The sequence below is a fragment of the Salvelinus sp. IW2-2015 genome, linkage group LG15, assembly GCF_002910315.2.
Source record: "Salvelinus sp. IW2-2015 linkage group LG15, ASM291031v2, whole genome shotgun sequence".
In the NCBI taxonomy this organism is placed as follows: Eukaryota; Metazoa; Chordata; class Actinopteri; order Salmoniformes; family Salmonidae; genus Salvelinus; species Salvelinus sp. IW2-2015.
In genome coordinates, this window is record NC_036855.1 from 57,626,324 (window position 1) to 57,637,158 (window position 10,835).

The following is a 10,835-nucleotide window of genomic DNA, read 5'->3' on the forward strand; positions in this document are numbered from 1 at the left end:
AGAGAGAGAGAGAGAGAGAGAGAGAGTGGAAATAAGAGGGAGAGAGCCGTGCAAACCCACACGCAGGGCCAAGCCAAAAACGGCTAGAGTATTTGTTCTCGGCTGCCTGATTTAGAGCTCTGGCATTTGGGATTTAGACGGGCAGGTTAAAACATTGTCCAGGCATTTCCTGACGGCACACGGTGTGAGGATAAACCTTGGCTGCTTCCACTTCACCAGATATAGATATAGACGCTAGACAGAGGGACATGTTCTTTCTCCATGTCAGCCCTGATCTGTGGAGAGGCATGGTGGTAGGTCCAGTGAGTGTCACACACACAGACCAACAGAGTCTCTACACCTCCCTTCTACATCCTAGATCTACGGCATACTGTTCCCACCACACAGCAGGACATTAACCCTGTATACACCACTATTCCTATCCCTGAAGGCACACATACAACCGGCTAACATAACCATGGGCACAGGCCAGCGGAAGAGTACATTGACATGTTGTTGTCGAAGACATCACTCCAGAAGTCCTGTAAATACACAGTTACAAAGACAATTATTTGTGTATGAAGAGAGAATATACTGGAAACAGTGAACATCTACCCCAGACAGTTCCAGTTGMGATTCAAGAGTTTTGACTGGTCTTCAGTCTACCTTTGTTCACAACAACAGACCAATTTTAAGATAGAGAAGAGCAGGAAGTTTTCCAGAGGCAGAACAGTAATGGCTGTAAACAAGCCTGACTCATCAGTACTATTCACTGACTCAATGACTGGCGGCTCTTTGGAAACCCTTTCATTTTTCTTCCCAATCTCATCCCCACTGTCTGCTGAGCGTTTTAGAGACAGGCTATTGGGCAAGGCTCAGAACAAATGCATTGGACCAAATGCATCATCAATACAAAGGGTCCTCTAATGACCAAGTTTGTAATGAGCACAAATTGTATTTTGTTTCTGTTCATTATCAGAACAATGGACTCACACTAATGGCATTAACCATTAGTGTGAGTCAAATAGGTTGAAAGAAGAAACCTACAAATTACTGCCACCTAGTGGCTGCCATGGTGGGTAAACGTGTAATGATTGACACTAGTTGAAAGATATATTTGCAGATGCTTGGGTGCTCTCAGACATTCACTGTTATACACTGAGTGTACAAAACATTAGGAACACCTTCCTAATATTGAGTTGCAACCCCCTTTTCCCTCAGAAGAGCCTCAATTTGTCAGGGCACGGACTACAAGGTGTTGAAAGTGTTCCACAGGGATACTGACCCATGTTGACTCCAATGCTTGGTTGGTGGACCACTCTTGACGCACACTGTAAATTGCTAAGCGTGAAAAACCCAGCAGCGCTGCAGTTCATGACACACTCAGACCGGTGCGCCTGGCACCTACTAACATACCCTGACCGTGTAGCTCTGTTGCTGCGCCGCTCCCTGCATATTAATGTCCTCTGCAATGAATCAGCCAGACCTCCAGTAAGTGATACTCCCGTCCTCCGTCTTCGTCTCTCATAGGACACTTCACAGCACACACACACACAACCAACCACACACACACACACACACACACACACACACACACACACCACACACCACACCACACACACACACACACCACACACACACACACACACACACACACACACACACTAGAGCTCCCTTCTGCAGGCGCGATGCTGTGCATGACTACATCACACTACTGCATGTGGTTGGAGGACACGACAGCGGATGGATAATAGCACCATGACTCACTTTAGGGTCACATCATGTAATAGCCGATGCTGTTACTTAGCGTATGGCTGAATGTATGAGTGTGAGTGAACCTAAGTGGTCCAAATTATACTACCATATTAATGGGACGTTGATGAACAAGTGATTCATATTCCTTATAGGTCGCTGTATCCCGTTATAACAACCCTGGGTTCCACCCACAAGCGTACAGCAATAACTAAGGGACATGTAGGCCTAAGGGGAATTAGGATGACAACTTTTGGGATGAGAAGGCCCAAAACTTTATGGTGACAGTCTACAGGACTGTAGGTGTGGATTTGGAGAGGGTAAAGACTAGCAGAGAACTTGTGATTCTGCTTGCATCTTCAATGTGCCCTTCGAGACAACAATATGCTGGGACAAAAATAAATAAATAAAGGGAAGGACATATTATTCTTTTCATGGTGCACTTCTCAGGTCTTTATCAAGCTGATATAGTATTCACTCTCAGCCCTTTCAGCCCCTGGATTCTACTCCACCAGAGAGATAAGAGGAGTGCCCTTTCTTCACCTGAGGAATAAGAATGCAGCGTTCGTCCCCGTCCCACCGCTCAAAAACAACAACACAGGACTCTGACTCCTCGTCCCGCCCGCCACGGCAGAAATGTCATCCCAACCCGGCAATAAATCACATGGTCCTGTGATGTGTTTACTTAGTACAGTAAGGAGCATGGCTATCGTTCTCTGCTCTTATTTACATCTGTATACCGCCAGACACGCAGGTCTAGCCACTCCTACTGCTCCATCTCTCTGTCTCTGACACACACACACATTTATATAGGATGATATCGTCCTATAAAAAGTTACAGGACACTAAAATAGCATTACAGATAGAGCTACATAGTGTTCCTTTGTTGTGAATTGAAACACCTCTTCCAAGAAATGAAATAAGCCTCCAAGGATAATCAATAGGCAGCACTCGGTAACCACCAACCAGGAACAATTCTAAAAGAGAACCTACATTTAAGTCTGCCCAGTCAAGGGGACAAAATGCCAGACGGTTATAATCGCTCTGAAATGCAATCTCCAACAAGCCAATAATGTACAGTACTCAAAGCACTAGACAGAATATCAAATCGTTCTTGGAAAAGGGCCCCAGTGAAATCTATGTATGTGGGCAGAGCATAGGTTCATCATGTATGCATTGACTACTTGACTATTGCAACACCCACCCAGGCACTCAGAGGGCTCTTCCTCCTTCCTCTACACTCAACAACAGAACACTTAACCTTCTACTGAGCMCCTCTTAGCCCTAACATGACACCATGTACTTTATTTTGGCCCCCAAGAACCGTAGAGGTTGCAAAAGTGGTGAGGAGCAAAACAGGAAGATCCTCTCTCCTCTCTCTCTTAGTCGTAACAGGAAATAACGCAGCTGCAGCCAAAGACAGCTACGAAACGATTTGATAAAAGAAACACCTGGCAATTACACTGCAGCTGCCCACATGAGAATAAGAGTGCATAACCTTGTGCAGTGACATGGTCGTCATTAAGCCCCCAGAGAGGGGAAACAGGCACAGCAGCTCTGTGATCACAGTGTCTGTCTGGCTCTCTGAAGCAGAGCAGGGTAGGGCTCACTGCTGCCTGGCTGACTCTCCTCCCTCTCTGCTCCCTCTCTCCTCCCTCTCTGCTCCCTCTCTGCTCCCTCTCTCCCCAAAACTACAYGATGATGGCCAAAGACACCATGACATGGAAAAGCAGAAAGTGTCATCAAAATAACACAATTTAACTAGGCGACTCAGATCCTCTGGCCCTCTGATCTCCTGTGGTCATTAGTGGGAAGGCTGTGCTCTTAAAGAGGCTTATGGAGGAAGACRTCTAATGCCAGAAGTTAAGTCTTTGCAAAGTATTACAGACTAGGACCCACTGTCCCAGGCTTTATAATCACTTTACAATGCATGATTTTGCTGATGATCATGGATGATAGTTAATGCATAAGTATTTTTATGTTAGGAACCATTCATTGAGTGGTGAGGGTGAGTTCTGTGCTGGATTGGACAGTTCTATACCAGTTTTAGTGAAAGAAAAAGCCAAGTTTGCTTGGGTGTTCAACCTAAAAAATGACTAATCTCTTCTCGCCAGCCTCAGGGATACAGGCACGGATACTTTATATGAGTCTCCCTAAAAGCAGCACAGTCTGTCCTCTCCTCTGCTATGCCTACCTGCTGCACTGGCACCGAAAACACTGACAAAGTTAATTTCAAAAGCATGACTCAACTCTAAGTTCTTGTCTCCAACTCTCCATGTTAAAGTTAGCCCTGGTGTCCTGTATTTTCTCCACCCCTTATTCCAGCTGGTATTAGTCAAGCAACACTATTAGAGACATTTCCACTGCTCACCATCAATGGCCCGCCTGGGTAATACTGAACAGACCAAACATACAGGATAATACCTTCTTTCCATGCCTGTTTTTCATTCATGTGCCAATATTGCAATTGATTTCATAAGTGGGGCAGAAGGTGAGCCAGCTAGGATAGATCGTCTGGTTGTTGTGCCTGATCATGCTGCCAGTTGGACTTCGTCTCAACAAGTTAACCATCTTTGTGATTGTCCCCAATGCAGTGGAGGCTGAGCCCAGAGAAGTGCAGGTATTTTTGGGAGAGGGGAACAAAGAGTATAGCCGCCTATGCATAAGGCCCTCATTTGTTCCGAAAGTACAGTCATGCTTCACTACGTCTGGACTGGGCCTCCACCACTGCGCTGGCTTAGAGCAATGCTGTGTTTAATAGTCACATGTACAGGGGTTGCAGGTGGGATTGCAAGGTACAGTTCAAATCTTAGGCTCCGAGCTGCATGACTAAGTGAAATAAGTTAATCATCTTTGTGATTGTCCCCAATCACAAAGTAATAAAAAACAACAGCAATAGAAATAGAAGTAGCACTATATACATCATCACTGTAGCAGTGATCAATAAATACATGTCCATTGGGGTGGAGACAGAGTAAAGACTGTTGGGGGGGATGGCCATAGGGGGAGTAGCAGGGGAGCAGGTAGCTGAATAGCTACCGCTAGTCAGCCTGATGGTCATTCCTTTTGTCCAGGTGGGTAAGAGCAGTGTGCATTGCAATGGCAATTGCGTCGTCTGTGGATCTGTCAGGGCGGTAGGCGAATTGGAGAGGGTCGAGAGTGTTGAGGAAGGAGGAGGTGATATGGTCTTTGATTAACCTCTCGAAGCACTTAATGATGGCGGAAGTGAGTGCTACTGGCCGGAAGTCATTCAGTTCAGTTACTTTCCCTTTCTTGGGCACAGGGATGATAGTGGACAACTTGAAGCAGGTGGGTATAGCGGCCTGAGCTAAGGAGATATTAACAATGTCAGAAAACACAACAGCCAGCTGGTCTGCACATGCTCTGAGGGCACGGCTAGGGATGCTGTCTGGGCCGGCAACCTTGCGAGGGTTAGCACGTCCTCAGCGGAGACTGTGAGTGTGTAGCTTACGTTGTCGAATTTGCGTTGTTTAAACCAAACTATTGTCCCCGGTCACCTTGCCCTTTTTATAAGCAGCATCTCTCTCTTTCAGTTTTCCTGCAAGGCTGCTATCAATCCACGTTTTTCAATTCAGGAACATTTTGAGAGACACTATCGGTATCACATCATTTATGCATTTTTCTATGAATCCGGTGCCTGAGTCAGCACATTCATTGATGTTATCTCCAGAGGTGACACAGAACATATTCCACGTGATTAAAACAGTCTTGTAGGCTGTCTATACTTTATATGCGTTATATTTAGGACAACTGCCAATCATAGAAATGATRGGGCCGCCTCTGTCTCTGAGCAATCTAGCCCTTATGCTATGCTGTGTCACACCTGCTCCCCGGCATTGCTGATTCCTACAAATGTCAATAAGTAGGTATGATGACTGTACTGTAAATTGGATCTTAATCATTGTTGGGGCATTTATAACATTGTAAATGCATAATGCATTTATCGATGCAGTCATGAATAAACACTGGTCCAATAATGCAGACCTCAGGTAATGCCTGTGTCTTGGAGAGTCCATATCTGTCTGTTTTGAGGAATGGCCTCTGTTTGGAGATTAATCATGTTTGGACGCGGGTCGGAGATTAATCATGTTTGGACGCGGGGACGGGAGTCAAGCCGGGACGGGGATGTGAAGCGGGTGGCGCAGGGCAATGACTCCTATCCTGGGTCCACTGGGGACAAGCAGGAGGCTTGAGGGATTAATTGGGAGCCTGTTGCATGGTGCTGGCTCCATGTAGGGTCTCCATTCACTCTGGTGTGGAAGAGAGGATGGGTAAGGGGTTGCATCAGAGAAGAGGGGCTCCATTGCTCAATTAGATTTCAGCAGGGATCTTCAGCATCGCTAATAAACAATAACTGACATGTTACAGCATTACTTTACATTTTCCCAGTACCATTGAGAAAACTTTAGCACCCCCTCAAGTGAATTTCATTTTACAAGAGGATTGGAGTGTATGTATAGATGATGAATCAAATTAAGACTTAGCCAGTGTKGTGTTTGAGTGCCTTGCAGAATGTGGAGAAGGAACCTCCATTGGTTCATGTTTTCCTGTAGTAGTAGTTTTTTGTTGTGCTTGTGTATTTAAGTGCGAGCGATTAAGCATGAWGAGCTATGTGAATGGACGATCATTATARCCATTTAGAAATGAGCACCGTGTAGAATCCCAAGCAGAATAATAKATGATGTCTTTGTTTATGGAACCTTTGTTTKAAGGGGAGTGTACAGAGTGTATGGTTTGTGAGTGTACTSAAATAATGGGACACTTAACTCACWRGGGCGCRAAACATTTCAATGGATGCAATTAAAGCAAGGCAACTCTCATTTTACAATGCGCTCAAGCCTATCAAATTGATCACACTTTTTCAGCAGCGGATTCTGAATTGCGTAGAGGGGGAAAGGAAAACATATGGTCAGCGGTTTCTTTTCAACTATTTTCACTTCTTCTCATGTGAGGCGTACTCAGGTGCTAATGTTCTGCAGCTACTGGAGGAGAGAGAGCTAGGCAGGCAGCAGGCGGGATAGTGTCGCTAGCTGCTCTGTTGTGTACAATATGAGAGTCAGCAGGATAAGAGTTTGTTGTGCACGCACACACACACACACACAACACACAACACACACACACACACACACACACACACACACACACACACACACACACACACACACACACACACACACACACACACACACACACACACACACACACACACACACACACACACACACACACACACACACACACACACACACACACACACACACCACAGAGAGACATTCCTGTTCAAGAAAGAGGTCAGCTGAGAGCGGAAGCCAGACAAATTACACATCCACACTGACAAAGGGGTTGGAGAGAGGGAAGGTGCATTGTGGGTCCCTCCCAGGGCCTGGATTTGTCTCAGATGAGTAATGGTGTTGGGCCCGGTGCTGGTTGATCATACATGCAATCAGTGTGAACCAGATGCTTTCAAAAGACTCAAATCCAGTCTGTGAGAGGACAGTTGGTTTCCCAGGCCCGCCGGGGCTTCCCAGGGCGGTCATTAGGGATGGTTAAAACGTAATCTCATCTTCACCAGTAGATGGCGTGGATGTCCCAACTCTGCTGCTGCCATACTGGAGGTTTTTTCCTGCTTCCTTCCTTTGACTAGTTTTATAATGATGCTGCTGAATTACACAAGAGTGCAGCATCCCTCTCACTCTCTCTCACCAGGATGGCTCTCCATAAGAAATGATGTGTTAGATCTTCTCTGCTGAAAGTCACTCGTTTTTTTTCTTTGTTAATGCTCAGAGCTCCATCATGTTTTTTCTTCTTTCTGTACAGTGATAGAAAAATCCAGCTTTGATCACTGACCTAATTAATGAACCAATTGATGAATGCAAATACCAGATTAGCTATGCAAATGTCACAGCGGAAAACAAATACTCTGCCCTCATTTGGAACTTCTGAAGGCTCTAAAGAAATTAGAAATGCATGAGACAAGATCTTGTTCATGATACATTTAAGAAAAAGTAAAGCTGTGGATTAGGGTCTGCGGCTGAGCTGAGTGACRATCTTTTGGGGGACATTGTGGCGGAGAAGGGGAAAGGGAAGAGACTTCACACCGGCGAGGCCCTGATGTGAGAAGAAAATAATGAAAAAGAGAGCAGAGAGGCTTAAAAAAGGCCTCTTTCTAAAATGACCATTTTTTCCCCCACAAGCCTATGCCATGTACTAAGGATCAGTGTTCCTCCATATGCTACCCATGTCCATTTCTGCACTGGAGGGTCCAGGGATTAAGTTGCTGGCCTTGGAAATGAAGCCAAACTGGTCTGAGTTTCACTGTGCAATATATATATACAGTACCAGTCAAAAGTTTTAGAACACCTACTTATTCAAGGGTTTTTCTTTATTTCACTACTTTCTACATTTTATAGAATAATAGTGAAGACATAACTATGAAATAACACATATGGAATCATGTAGTAACCAAAAAAGTGTTAAACAAATCAAAATATATTTTATATTTAAGATTATTCAAATAGCCACCCTTTGCCTTAATGACAGCTTTGCACACTCTTGGCATTCTCTCAACCAGCTTCATGAGGTAGTCACATCTACAGAGATAAATTGGGATCAAGTCTGGGCTCCGRCTGGGCCACTCAAGGACATTCAGAGTCCTGAAGCCACTCCTGTGTTTTCTTGGCTGTGTGCTTAGGGTCGTTGTCCTTTTGTAAGGTGAACCTTCGCCCCAGTCTGAGGCCCTGAGAGCTCTGGAGCAGGTTTTCATCGATCCTGATCAGTCTCCCTGTCCCTGCCGCTGATAACATCCCCACAGCATGATTCTGCCACCACCATGCTTCACCGTAGGGATGGTGCCAGATTTCCTCCAGGCGTGACGCTTGGCATTCAGGCATTCAGGCCATTTCTCATGGTCTGAGTCCATTATATGCCTTTTGGTAAACTCCAAGTGGGCTGTCATGTGCCTTTTACTGAGAAGTGGCTTCTGTCTGGCCACTCTACCATAAAGGTCTGATTGGTGGAGTGCCGCAGAGATGGCTGTCCTTCTGTAAGTTTCCCCCTCTTCACAGAGGAACTCTGGAGCTTTGTCAGAGTGACCATTGGGTTCTTGGTCACCTACCTGACCAAGGCCCTTCTCCCCCGATTGCTTAGTTTGGCCTGGCGGCCAGTTCTAGGAAGAGTCTTGGTGGTTCCAAACTTCTTCCATTTCACTGCTTGGTTTTTGCTCTGACATGCACTGTTAACTGTGCGACCTTATATAGACAAGTGTGTGCCTTCCCAAACCATGTCCAATCAATTGAATTCACTACAGGTGGACTCCAATCAAGTTGTAAAAACATATCACGGATTATCAATGCAAACAGGATGCACCTGAGCTCAATTTCGAGTCTCATAGCAAAGAGTCTGAATACTTATGTAAATTAGGTATTTCTGTTTAAAAAATGTCTAAAAACCTGTTTTTGCTTTGTCATTACGGGGTATTGTGTGTAGAGTGATGAGTAAAAAATAAGATTTAATNTCAGGCATTCAGGCCATTTCTCATGGTCTGAGTCCATTATATGCCTTTTGGTAAACTCCAAGTGGGCTGTCATGTGCCTTTTACTGAGAAGTGGCTTCTGTCTGGCCACTCTACCATAAAGGTCTGATTGGTGGAGTGCCGCAGAGATGGCTGTCCTTCTGTAAGTTTCCCCCTCTTCACAGAGGAACTCTGGAGCTTTGTCAGAGTGACCATTGGGTTCTTGGTCACCTACCTGACCAAGGCCCTTCTCCCCCGATTGCTTAGTTTGGCCTGGCGGCCAGTTCTAGGAAGAGTCTTGGTGGTTCCAAACTTCTTCCATTTAAGAATTATTTATTTATTTATTTCACGTTTATTTAACCAGGTAGGCCAGTTGAGAACAAGTTCTCATTTACAACTGCGACCTGGCCAAGATAAAGCAAAGCAGTGTAACAAAAACAGCAACATAGAATTACACATAAACAAACATAATCGATAACACAATAGAAAAATCTATGTACAGGCAGTACAGGTGGCACCGGGCTGGTGACACGCACCTCAGGTTGAGTGCGGGGAGGAGGCACAGGACGTACTGGACTGTGGAGGCGCACTAGAGGCCTGATGCGTGGGACCGGTACAGGTGGCACCGGGCTGATGATACGCACCTCAGGGCGAGTGCGGGGAGGAGGTACAGGACGCACTGGGCTGTGAAGGCGTACTGGGGATACAGCGAGTAGAGCCGGCGCAGGATATCCTGGACCAAGGAGGCGCGCTGGAGACCAGGCGCGCTGAGCCGGCACAACCCGTCCTGGACAGATACCCACTTTAGCATGACAAGTGCGAGGAGTTGGCACCGAACGCACCGGGCTGTGAATGCGCACTGGAGACACAGTGCGTATCACCGCAAAACATGGTGCCTGACCGGTCACACGCTCCCCACGGTGAGTACTGGGAGTTGGCTCTAGTTCAAAACCTGGCTCTGCCAACCACCCCGTGTTTCCCCCCAAAAAATGTTGTGAGGCTGCCTCTCGGGCTTCAGTCGTGGCCGCGAACCCCGGTGTCGTCGTTGTTCCTCACTCGCTGCCTCCGTCTGCCCTCATGGAAGGCGATCCTTTCCAGCCAGGTTTTCCTCCCATGTCCAGGATCCCTTACCGTCCAAGATCTCCTCCCATGTCCAGGATGTCTGCTCCTCCTGGCCACGCTGCTTGGTCCGTTTGTGTTGGGATCTTCTGTCACGATCGTTATAAGGAGTGGACCAAGATGCAGCGTGATATGTTTCCATCCTTTTATTTGGAAGAGAAACTTAAAGAACAATAAAGTGAACAAAGGAAACGTGAAGCTCAGAGTGGTGCTCGCAGTCAACTATACCTAGACAAGATCCCACAAAGCACAATGGGGAAATGGCTACCTAAATATGATCCCCAATCAGAGACAACGATAAACAGCTGCCTCTGATTGGGAACCATACCAGGCCAGCATAGAAATATAATTCACCTTGATAACCCACCCTAATCACACCCCGATCTAACTAACATAGAGAATAAAAAGCTCTCTATGGTCAGGGCGTGACAGGTAAGCTGCTCTGACAGCTGAT